Here is a 13,404-nt window from a genome sequence, read left to right as displayed (position 1 = left end):
CTGTGCATTTGTTTCAGATCGCCAGCATCTGTAGTATTTTGCTTTTATTCGGCTGGAAGAAGATGCGGGCTTGACAATCCTGTCAGTGAAGTCTTGTCCATCATGAGCTGACAGTTCCTGGGAAGACACTACATCCATTCAGCACAGCAACCCAACTTGATGAATCAGGGTGCCTTATCATATATGTTGTGATGGCCCAGTGGCATTATCGCTGGAATGTTAATTCAGTGACCCAGGTAGTGTTCTGGGGACCTGAGTTTGAATTCCACCATGGCAGGTAGTGTAATTTGAATTCAATACAAAAGCATCTGGAATTATGAGTCTAACCATGAATTCACTGTTGATTGTTGGGGAAAAATCCATCTTAGGTTCACTAAACTTCTTTAGGGAAGGAAACTGCCATCCTTACCTGGTCTGGCCTACATGTGACTCCAGACCCACAATGATGTCTTGACTCTCAACTGTCCTCTGGGCAATAAGGGATGGGCAATGAATGTTTGTCCAGCCAGTGATGCCACATCCCATGAATGAATTTTTTAAAACTCATAATTTTCCCCCAAAAGGTCATTGAGCTGCAATGATAACTCTGTTTCTTTCTCTATAGATGCTGTCTCGCCTGCTGACTATTTCCAATTTTATTTCTTGTTTTTTTCTTTGGATTTCCAGAAGCCACAGTATTTTGCTTCTGCATTTTATCTTGTTTGTTTTAACAGGGAGCATGAACGTGATAATTGTATCCCATTCAGCAAGAGGAAGTGGTGCTTTTAATGGTTCTGTTGTGGAATGTAAATTAAGAAAGATATTTGCGAGTTCAAACACTGCCAATGATTTTACATCCACAAATATTGACACAAATGTCTATAGTTTTGTGAAGTTTTAGAGGATGGGAAGAGACATTACTGTTTCAAAACAGAAATGCAACAAACAGTCGTTTAGTTTTTTTTTGAAATATGATAAAATGAAACCCAAAAGAAAACTGAAACATTTTCAAGGTCTAAGTAAAGGATTAGTGCTCACACTTTGCAACTGTGTAGAGAATTTGTGCCGAGTTTCACGCTGACTCATTGCACAATTTTTGTAACATTGGTCGGCACTCTCAGTTAATAGGACCCAGAAGAATCTCTCCTAGTTCCCGGGAACATTACATGCCAGAGGCTTGATAAAGGCGTCTTGCTAAATGCCTGATTGCTTGGGATTTTTGCATGAACAATAGAAAAGAAAAAAGTGTCAATCACACTGTAATTTGGCTCTTCAAATGACTACTAACACCCACACTACTCAACATTTAAGTGCATACTGTAATTTAATATCACTTAGATTGTACCATAGTACTCACATATAAAGTTAAGTCTTTTCACAATATATAAGAAATAGGAAGAAGAGCAGGGTATTTGGCCCCTTGTTCTGCCACACAGTAAGATCAAGGCTGATATTCAGCTATACCTTCTTGCACTATCATCATATTATTTAATCCACTCAGAATCCAAATATGTATCTCCCTCTATCTTGCATATATTCACTGACTTCACATTCCCAACAGTTTGCGATAGAAGATTCCAAAGATTCACATACTTTGAGCAAATGTATTTCTCTGCATCTCAATTCTAAATGGCTTGCCCCATGCTCTGATACTGAAATCTAGTGTTTTAGCCCTCTCAATCAGGGAAACAAATGAAATAAGAATGGACTTGCAGTGATATATCACCTTTCATGCCCTTCAGACGGCCCAAAATATTTCACTGTCAATTACTAACCTGCAAAATACAGAGCAAGATCCCATAAAGAAGTGTTAAATAGCCAGTTCATCTGATCTAATAATCATGTATTCTGGAGATAGAGTCATAGAGTCATATGGCATGGAAACAGACTCTTCAGTTCAACCAGTCCATGCTGAACATAATCTCACAAAAATTATTCCCACCAGCCTGCTCCTGGCCCATATCCCTCCCAACCTTTCCTATTCATGTATCCATCCAAATGTCTTTTTAATGTTGTAATTGTAATCACATCCACCACTTCCTCAGGAAGTTCATTCAACACGTGAATCACCCTCTGTGTAGCAAATTTGCCTCTTATATTTTTTTAAAATCTCCCTCCTCTCACCTTAAATATGTGCTCCCAGTCTTGAAGTTCCCTATCTTAGGGAAAAGACAACTACCATCAACTATACCGACACCTCTCATTATTTTATAAACTTCTATCAGGTCGCCTCTCAACCTCCTACGCTCTAGTGAAAAAAGTCCCAGCCTGTCCAGTCTTTCTTTATAACTCAAACCCTCCATATCCGGCAACATCCTGGTAAAACTCTTCTGTACCCTCTCCAGCTTAATAATATCCTTTCTATAACTGGGTGACTTAAACTGGATACAGTATTCCAGAAAAGGCCTTACCAATGTCCTGTACAACTTCAATATGACTTCCCAACTCCTAGACTCAAAGGACTAAGCAATGAAGGCAAGCGTGCTAAATGCCTTTTTAACCACCCTTTCTACATGTAAGGCAAACTATAAAGAATTATGTTCCAGCACCCCTAGGTCTCTCTTTCTACAACATCACCCAAGGCCCAACCATTAATTGGGTAAGCCCTACCTTTGTTTGTTGTACCAAAATGATGTTTGCTGGCAGGACTCCTGCTGACTTTAGCAATGCCACAAATACAAATTCGAATTCTTGAACCTGCAACCTTCCTAATGGAAGTTCAGGGTGCTACTAGTAAACAGTAATTATCCCACGATTTGGGCAACATAATGTAAGCCAGTCACCTTACATCCAGCATAGAAACAGCTCACCATGTCTATGCCAACCAACAAACACCGAACTAAACTAATCCCATTTACCTGCACTTGGTCCACAGCCTACAATTCCCTTGCATTTTACGTGATCATCCAGATACTTCTTAAGTGTTACGTACGTACTTGCCTCCACCACCGTCTCAGGCAACACATTTCATATTTCCACCAACAACTCAGATCTCCTCTGAACCACTTATTCCTCATCTTAAAACTCTCGTCTTAGACATGTCTGCCATGGGGAGGAGATTCTCACAATTTAAATTACTTACTTTCAGTTTAGGCTTTGTTCAGGTCTTGGAGGCAGTCGGAGAGGTCACGACGTGACATATTTGAGTGGTTGCTTTACCCAAAACACTACTCAGGTAATGTCTCCCACCCATCCTCCTCCTCTTACCAAAAAAAAAAGTTCTGTGACTCAGTCAGTAAGTGACAAGTGTTTTCTTTTGTGTTTCATTTTTTCTGGCAGTCTATTTGCGACTTTAGAATAGTGTGAATGGAGGTCAGGGCAGTTGAATGTTCCTCTTGCAGTGTGTGGGAGGTAAGGGTCACCTCTAGTGTCCCTGCTGACCTAATTTGTGGGAAGTGCACCCAACTCCAGCTCCTCGAGAACTGTGTTAGGGAACTGGAGCTGGAGCTGGATAAACTTCGGATCATTCGGGAGGCGGAGGGGGCTATTGAGGGGAGTTACAGGGAGGTAGTTACTCCACAGCCATGTAAAGAAGGTGGGTTACCATCAGGGTAGGAAAGGGAACCAGCAGGCAGTGCAGGGATCTCCTGTGGTGGTTCCCCTCAACATCAAGTAAAGCGTTTTGGATACTGTTGGGGGGAATGACTTACCAGGGGTAAGCAATGGGGCACAGGTCTCTGGCGCAGAGTCTGTCCCTGTCGCTCAGAGGGGAAGGGGGAAGAGGAGCAGAGCTTTAGTCACTGGGGACTGCATAGTAAGTGGGACAGACAGGAGATCTTGTGAGAACGAGAGAGATTCATGATTGGTGTGTTGCCTCCCAGGTGCCAGGGTTTGTGATGTCTCTGACCGTGTTTTTGGGAGCTTTGAAGGGGAGGGAGAGCAGCCCCAAGCCGTGGTCCACATAAGCACCAACGACATAGGTAGGAAGAAAGGTGGGGATTTAAGGTGGAAATTCAGGGAGCTAGGGTGGAAGCTTAGAGCTAGAACATACAGAGTTGATATCTCTGGTTTGTTGCCCGTGCCAGGTGCTAGTGAAGTGAGGGACAGGGAGGGAGCGGAGCTGAACACGTGGCTGCAGGGATGGTGCAGGAGGGAGGGCTTTGGATTCTTGGATAATTGGAGCTCTTTCTGGGGAAGGTGGGACCTCTACAAACAGGATGGTCTTCACCTGAACCAGAGGGCTACCAATATCCTGAGGAGGGGAAATTTGCTATTGCTCTCCAAGGGGGTTTAAATTAATGCAGCAGGGGGATGGGAACCTGAATTGTAGTTCCAGTGTACAGGAGGCAGTTGTATAGCTTGATGTTGTGGCCATGTGGAGAAATAGATAGAGCAGGGACAGGACTGATCGTTGGAGGGTCCGGGGTTTAGAGGCTTCATTAAGAACAAGGAAGGTACGTAAGGGGGGGTGGGTGGGGGGGGGGGGGGTGGCATTGTTAATCAAGGTAGTATTACAGCAGCTGAGATAATGTTTGAGGACTCATCTACTGATGTCGTTTGGGCTGAGGTTAGAAACAGGAAAGGAGAGGTCATCCTATTGGGAGCTTTCTCTAGGCCTCTGAATTATTCCAGGGATGTAGAGGAAAGGATAGCAAAGATAATTCTCGATAGGAGTGAGAGTAACAGGGTAGTTGTTATGAAGGACTTTAACTTCCCATAGCTTTTGGCTTTGACCTTTATGCCATCATTGTCGACAGGAGTAATGCCAGAAGACTGGAGGATAGCAAATGTTGTTCCCTTGTTTAAGAAGGGGAGTCGGGACAACCCTGGTGATTATAGACCAGTGAGCCTTACTTTGATTGTGGGTAAGGTGTTGAAAAAGGTTATAAGAGATAGGATTTATAATCACCTGGAAAGAAATAATTTGATTAGAGATAGTCAACACAGTTTTGTGATGGATAGGTCATGCCTAACTAACCTTATTGAATTCTTCGAGAAGGTGATGAAACAGGTGGATGAGGGTAAAGTGGTTGATGTGGTGTATATGGGCTTCAGTAAGGCGTTTGATCAGGTTCCACACGGTAGGCCATTGCACAAAGTACAGAGTTTCGGGATTGAAGGTGATTTAGCGATTTGGATCAGAAATTTTCTCGCTGAAAGAAGACAGAGGGTGGTGGTTGATGGGAAATGTTCTTCCTAGAGCTAAATTACCAGTGGTGTGCCGCTGTTTTAGGGCCACTGTTGTTTGTCATTTTTATAAATGATCTGGATGTGGGAGTAGAAGGATAGGTTAGTAAATTTGCGGATGGCACTAAGGTAGGCAGAGTTGTGGATAGTGCCAAAGGATGTTGTGGGTTACAGAGGGACATAGATAAGATGCAGAGCTGGGCTGAGAAATGGCAAATGGAACTGAATGCGGAAAAGTGTGAGATAGTCCACTTTGGAAGAAATAACAGGAATGCAGAATACTGGGCTAATGGTAAAATTCCTGGCAGTGTAGATGAACAGAGAGATCTTGGTGTCCAGGTGCATCCCTGAAAGTTGCCACCCAGGTTGATAGGGTTGTTAAGAAGGCATATAGTGTGTTGGTGTTTATTGCTAGGGGGATTGAGTTTTAGAGCCACGAGGTCATGCTTCAGCTGTTATAAGACACTGGTAAGGCCACACCTGGAGTATTGCATACAGTTCTGGTTACCGCATTATAGGAAGGATGTGGAAGCTTTGGAAAGGGTTCAGAGGAGATTTACTAGGATGCTGCCTGGTATGGAAGGAAGGTCTTACAAGGAAAGGCTGAGGGAACTGAGGCTGTTTTTGTTGGAGAGAAGAAGGTTGAGAGGCAGCTTAATCGAGACGTATAAGATAATCAGAGGGTTAGATAGGGTGGACAGTGAGAGCCTTTTGCCTCAGATGGTGATGGCTATATACGAGGGGACATAGCTTTAAATTGAGGGGTGGTAGATTTAGGATAAATATTAGGGGTAGTTTCTTTACTCAGAGAGTAGTAGGGGCATGGAGCGGCCTGCTTGCTCACCGATGTCAAGGGCATTTACATGGGCATATGGATAATAATGGAACAGTGTAGGTTAGATGGGCATCAGATTAACTTCACAGGTCGGCGCAACATCGAGGGCCAAAGGGCCTGTACTGCGCTGTAACGTTCTATGTTCTATGTATCCTGTCTACGTATATCTCAATCAGATCCTCCCACTGCCTCCTCTGCTCCAAGGAAAACAAACCCAGTCTCTTCTTGTAACTGCGATTTTTCATCCCAGACAACATCCTGGTGAATCTCTTCTGCACCCGATCCAGTGCAATCACAACCTTCCGAGAGTGTGGGGACCAGAACAGCACACAGTATTCCAGCTGTGGCCTAACCAATGTTTTGTAAAGTTTCACATAGAAGGTATAGATCTCTCACAGCATTCATCACAAGTGCAATTGGCATACCTATCTTCAACCATCATTTATTGCATTGCTCTATTTGATCCAGCAGCATTTATATTTGGAACGGAGGTGGAGGAGTCATCTTCTATGTTAGTCACAGGACAACCATGTGATTAACAAATTGAGTCATTTACTGAGTAACTTCACCAGGTGAAATAGAGTTATAGAACCATAGACATGTTGGACCTGGAGGCAGGATTGTGTGGGATTTGGCAACTAACAACTTTGGCACAGTACCAACTTTGTCTTAATTAAGTTCTGGGCGTGAAGGCTCAAACTCTGTCTCCCTGCCCTACTGCCAATTAAAGCCCTTAAGTAGTTGATGAATGACCACTTAAGGGTTTTATCCCACCTTAACTGCAATCACTTCAAACTATGGAAGCCAATCTATTTGGTTAACTAATGTGGGAAAGGTATCAGTTGGGTTTGGATAGAGTGACACTCAGGAGTGCAGGATTGAGGAATTGGACATGGTACAGGAGAGTAGCCACTGAGAGTTCACGTTTTCAACTCCCACTCCACTCAACACCCAACCCCAGAAACAGCCACCCACCTGAATCTCTCCTAAGTGACATTTCCCTTTCCTGTGGACAATCCTTCAAGCTGGGAGTCTGGAGGATGTTGTACTAGCAGTAGCCACAACTTCACTGCGGCACTGCTGAGCTCTGAAGCTGCAGGATTTCTGATTGGCTGATACCTCTTGGCAGCCAGGTTTATTTTGCGTCTGGTCCTGATTCCAATAGAAAACCTGGTGGCAGCCAATCAGTTGTCTGATTGCTAGAAGATCTAGTTGGATTTTCCATCTTCATTGGCCTTGGGTTTCCCTCCTCCAAACTCTACGAAAAGAGGACGATCCCGCCTACAATCTTTACCTTTCCATTACTCTTCCTTCCATTCTGAAAGAGATTGACACATGTTCCATTCATGCTCAGATCCTCTTACATAAAACACTCTAATGGCGATCCTATATATGGGAGCTTTGGAGTGAGGTCCAAGAAACTACTCAATGAGCATCAGAGACCAACAACAAAAACTTGGATTTATATCACACCTTTAATCGAATAAAGCATTGCACTACACTTCATAAATCATAACGTGACACCAAATCACAAAAGGAGATAGTGGCACACTTAACCAAAAACGTTGTCGAAGAGGGAGGTTTTACGGACTGTCTTAAATAAATGAAGAGAAGTAAGGGCAAAGGGATTTAAGGACAGAATTCCAGAACCACAGGTGGTGCACCCTTCAAATGTGAAGTGATTAAAATATGAGCTGCTCAAGAAGTCAGGAGTGTAAACATTTCAGATGACTGTGGGTGAATTACAGAGAAACATGAAGGCAAGATGATGGAGGGGTTTAAAAATACAGATGTGTACACACATACATACACCACATAGACACGGACACATACACAGACACACACACAGTAGAAAGTGAGGACTGTCGGGCATGAGCCCTTCATCAGGAAACATCGATTCTCCTGCTGTTCGGATGCTGCCTGACCTGCTGTGCTTTTCCAGCACCACAGTCCACACACACACATGCACGCACGCACACACACACACTGCAGGAGAAAGGAATACTGGCTCAATTTCTTCTTTCTTAACCAAAGAATGTCGAATCCAGTTGTATTGCTCTGACTGTGTTGAGCTGCCGAACATATAACAGGCATCAAAACTGCAACCTCCCTCGTCTGAACAACTCAGAAACAGCACTGAACTTCAGAGAGCACAATCTCACATCAAGCAATTCATTCACAGTTTATAGAGATTAGGATATGATAGGAATATGTGGGCGTTAGTGAGCTGAGTAGCAATGTTGGGTGAGATGCTTGGCAAGGCCTATCCCAATGTAGGGAATAACTCACTGTTCTGTTCTTGCTGAATGTGAGGCAGGTTTCCTGTGGGCAGTGGGGAATTGTCAATTAAAGGGGATTATTGATGTTAAATGTCTTATTAATGTTGTGACTCACCTTCCTGACATTCAGCTTCCTATCTTACTGAACGCACTGAACAAGTAAGACATGGAGAATTCTCCACCTGAAAGTGGCAGCAGATTCCTAATGAGGTCAGCTCATCATGGGTTGTGAGGAGCCCCCCATGTTGCTCAGCAGCAAACAGCATCTCAGGGCACGGTCCATGGGCACCAGCCACACGTACTCCTCATCCATGGGCACTGGCATCAGACATTTGCCAACTCCTCACAATCCTCATGATAATGCCTCTCTGAGCACCGTCACCCCCCATCAGCATGCTGAGGAAGTACAGACCTACACTGCAGGATGCATCAGTCACCAGCTACATGGCCACTCCACACAGGGACAGGCCCCCTGTTCATGGACTGGACCAGGCTGCAACTCAGGGCTGCTTGCTGACTCCCTTAGCGCTCTCTCTTTGCACCAACTGCCAGCTGGCCTTGCCATCCCATCCCACGCCTGTTAGTCAAAGGCAAAGGCTGTCAGTATTGACATATGGCCATGCTCTTTATTGCAGCCACACAGAGAGGTTATTTGTCATTAGGGATTTGGCTGGGGCTGGGGGAATGAGTGGAAGGAGCTGTTTTTATGATCAGCCCTCTGAGACATCGATTTAACACCTACAGCATGTGCCAGCTGGCTGTGCGGCAAACACACCGAACACATGTATTCAAACACAAGGCCCTGTCGGAAAGTGGATGGGAGCCAGTCCTCAGTCCACTCAAGAGAGGAGGTGCTGCTGTCTGTAAGGGGGTCCCGATGCCATCAGTCACAGGCACAATCCATACACAGTCCAGGGGCTGGGCCATGTTGTCCACTTGGACCATTTACAGCCAGGGGATCTGTCCGAGCACAGTCAGGGCAGCGGTCAGTCCTGTATGGCCAGTGTTGGCAATCCAGGGAGTGATGTGTCATCAGTGAGGGAGCTGCAAACACAGCGGTCTGGTCCATCATGTGTGAGGGCTGCTTGTCGAACTCAATCAGAGAGCTGGTGACAAGTACACTGTGTCTGTTAATTGTTCAAGAAGGTGTAAAGGGCTGCTTTATAGACAGCAGGTGATTCAGGGCCAAATGTGTTGAGAGGAGTGAAGGCTAGGGGTCAAAATAGAGGCATTTGTAGAGGTGGTGTCAAGCACGGTGATGAGGAAAATTCTAGAGAGTGTGGGGCAGGAGGAACAACAATGCTAGGCTTCAGCAGGGGATGCTATTGGCAGTGACCACAGCGGTGATCCCAACAAGGAGAACATGGAGGAGCAAGCTGGGTATTATTAAGGTATAATGTGGGAGTTCAGGGGGCAGTGAGGACAGAAGGAGGTGAGGATCAATGAGGTGAGTCTCTGAATGGAGGAGAATGGGTGCAAATGGTCCACAGGAGTTGTATGAGGATGCCCAGAAGCGGGGGTGTTACATGGCAACCAGGCAGGGACTAGCACTGAAAACGTATACCATGAGTTTCATTCCTTGCATCACTTCCTATTGTCTAAAAGTGAAATATGTCTGGGAAATGACAGGGACAGTGCACAGGCTGAGCAGGGTCAGTGTCACGTTGATGGGTGAATGAGTGGGATCCACATCTCTCTGGCACATTGAGGGGAAAGGGGCAAAGTACCTGAAGCAGACTCTAGCTCCATTTTATTTGTAACCATTTCATCAGCTACTTGTAATGCAGGGAGAATAAACATGCTTAAGATTCAAATGCTGGTCAAAGGAAATTTTCACTACACCACTGGGGCTTGCAAATTGAACACTGGCATCTCAATGATGCTGAAGTTAGCAGTAATGACGCACAATGAGGACAATATTGGCCAGAAGTGACTCATTACTTAATGCAACTTCCACGGGTGTTGTAGGAAATGGAGATCATCATCTGTCATTGATGGTCTGTTCTGAATGCAACGAAGAATTGAATGATGTGTGTTTGAGGTAGGAAGGGATTTGGTGCATAGCAGATACTCTGATCTTAATGGAATGAGCTGGCCTCTCCACCAATGCAGCTCCTTCATCAAGTTAGTGCCCATGCTGAGGCTGAAGCCAAATGAATGAGAAGACATGGCTCCTGTTATTGGAGCACAGCATGTCACACTGTGTGGAGGAACGTGTGCAGTCCCCATCAATAGGCGATGCCACCTCTGACTGATCCGCCGCTTCTGCTCTCCTCATGTTCCCAACAGAGGTCATTTCCAGCTGGGAGTCTTGCACACAGACGAGGTGTGGGATGTTGGTCATTGTGGCTGCTTTCCTCCAGATGTAGGAGGATCTGGTCCATCAGCAAGCCCAGGAGCAGCAGCAGACCGCTAAGGACCACCCAGCTGAGAGAGTTGGCACAGTAATATGGCCCCTGAGGATCCACAGTAGGACCAGAGCTTCTCATCCCCAATTCTGGATCAGGAAGCTTCATTGTTGACATAGACTCCGTGCATCCTGGGACAGTGTGATGGAACTGTGGTAAATGCTGGAGGAGGATGTGGAGTCTGTAAGAGTGGGAGGCCATCCTCTCCCAGTGGCTGTGGAGGTGACAGTTGTTCTGAATCTCTTCTGACTCCTTCCAGGGAGTGATGGGTGACCTGTGTGGGATCTCTCAGTCATAAACCCACAGATGAATGAGCACTGAGAGGGCCATGGCACAACATTGCGGGATTCGTTAACAGTAAGGATTCCGTTCAGTTATTGTGCACATGATCTGACGTCACTGTTACCACTTCCTCAAGGTGTGCACCCGCTACCTTAGCAGCAGCGATACCTCCTATGTCCAGGAGTATTCTTGTGTACCTGTTATGTTTGAAGATCCAGGTGCCTTACAAGGCTGGTTACTGGGGTACAAGGGCTGCCCACTGTGACCATGGCTCATGACTCCACTGTGTAATCCCTTAATTAGTGCAGATCACAGATACAGTACTGTCCAGGCCTTGACCATGGCTGTGGTGGAGCATAAGAAAGGCCTGGTGAAGATACAGACTGGTCTGGGGAAGGGACCTCCAATCCGGACACCATGTGCTGCAGCATCCCTGTGCTCTACCCAAATGGAACAGGCAACAAGGTGGTGTGGCCGATACTGAGGATCTTCAGGATCAGTCTTTAGAGGAGGAGGATGTGGACACTGAGGAAGATGAGGAGGAAACTCTTGTTGTTTGTGATGGAGCTCATCTGTGTTGAGCACTACAAAGCAGACAGGACCTGATTGACACTCAGTTCCAGTCAATGATAGCAGATGTCACTGAATGTTAAATCGCCTTTGGTCATGGTGCCAAAATTTGGTTTGCATTGTCAGGGTGAACTGGAGCCTCTATTTGTTTTATTTAAGCTCAATTTTGATGGCTGCAAGTAAAAGCTCTTGCTTGGAATTGTCCAAAAGCTTGCCTTTATGTGATTACCCTTACAGGACAAGGATTGTCCAATGGGAACTAGGGGAAGAGTAATGGTTACTTAGTGATTATACCATGATAGGCTGTCGCTACAGAAAAGGTTAAACTCTGTGGCCCAGTGATTTCACAGTGACGGATGTGAGAGAATGGGGTTGTATTTGTGAGGGAGTGTCAGCCATGTTGGCTACGTGCCGTGGGCAGTGTGGCTTTGTGGCTGCTGTGGTGACAATGCCATGATATTGCCAGCGAAGGCCAACACTGGATTGCCAACACTTTTCTGGGTGCACAGCTGCCATTCAAAGATGGCACAGTCAGAATTAATGGTCATGATTTGGCGATGCCGGTGTTGAACTGGGGTGTACGAAGTTAAAAATCACACAACACCAGGTTATAGTCCAACAGGTTTAATTGGAAGCACACTAGCTTCGGAGCGTCGCTCCTTCATCAGGTGATTGATGGTGATCTTTCAATGGATGTCCACAGATTGGCAAGTTGTTCTGATAATGGAATGTGGTAAATTCAGGATAGAAGCGAATGAGAGAGCTGTCATGGGGGCAGCATCGGTCATTAATGCTGATCCTGGGCAAGATGATGTCCTGTCCATGCATTACTATATCCGCCAGAACCACCAGGTGCCTGCCCAGAAAACAGGGCACTGATTTCTCTGAATGCCACATCTGGGGAAAATGCCAGGAATGGTGCAGTGCAATCTGGATTGCCAGTGCTTGTCCCAGTACATTGGGCTTCAAAACATAGCACAGCCGCAAGGTGACACTAGTCTTTCATGGCAAGTGGTTAAAGGAATGATGTCTGGTAAGATGGCTTAGACTTGGACAAGAGATAGTTAATGAGGTGAATTTGGAAAGGTATGCCAAGAAATCTCACTGGAATGCTGGAAAGACCTCCAAGAAACCCAAAGCAACTCTCCCTTAGCTAAAAACAAATAAGATTTGTCTATTTTCCTACAGACAATGTTACAATGTAAATGATCGAGCTTTGGTGAACAGTGTAGTTTATCACCAGGATGGGGATTAGACACTCTAAATGTTGGGTCTCCTTTATATGAAAGCATTTCTTGTTTGTCCTGCATCATGCTCATAGGAAGATAGGCTGTCCAGTCTTCTCCCTGTATCAATAATAAGTTTGAAACAATGAGGGTATGCCCAACGACAACTCTCCTTTATTTCCATCATTTATTTGGGAAGGTGCCTGCCCTCCATTAGTTTCTCATGCCTCCCACAGATAAACAATGTCATTAAAAATAAAATCACTCATCTTTGCCCATCTTGGAGAGTATTTTCCTCATAACAATTGAAAGTCTAATATGCTGAGATGAGGTCAAACAAAAGTTCACTAGATTAAATCCTGGGATGAGAGAATTGTGTTCTGAGAAGGAGGGACTGACCAGAATGGACTAATAGTCTCTGACATTTAGAAGAATCAGAAATGATTTCATTGAAACTTATGTCAATCTTAGAAGGCTTGTCAGGGTGGATGCTGAGAGATTGTTTCCCCTGGGCAGAGACTCTTCCAGAACTAAGGGGAATTGTCTCACATTAAAGGAGAAAGTGAGGTCTGCAGATGCTGGAGATCAGAGTCGAGAGTGTGGTGCTAGAAAAGCACAGCAGGTCAGGCAGCATCCGAGGGGCAGGTTCTCCTGATCCTCAGATGCTGCCTGACCTGCTGTGCTTTTCCAGCACCACA

This window comes from Chiloscyllium plagiosum, chromosome 22, assembly GCF_004010195.1.
Source record: "Chiloscyllium plagiosum isolate BGI_BamShark_2017 chromosome 22, ASM401019v2, whole genome shotgun sequence".
NCBI lineage: Eukaryota > Metazoa > Chordata > Chondrichthyes > Orectolobiformes > Hemiscylliidae > Chiloscyllium > Chiloscyllium plagiosum.
This window is presented reverse-complemented; position numbering follows the sequence as displayed.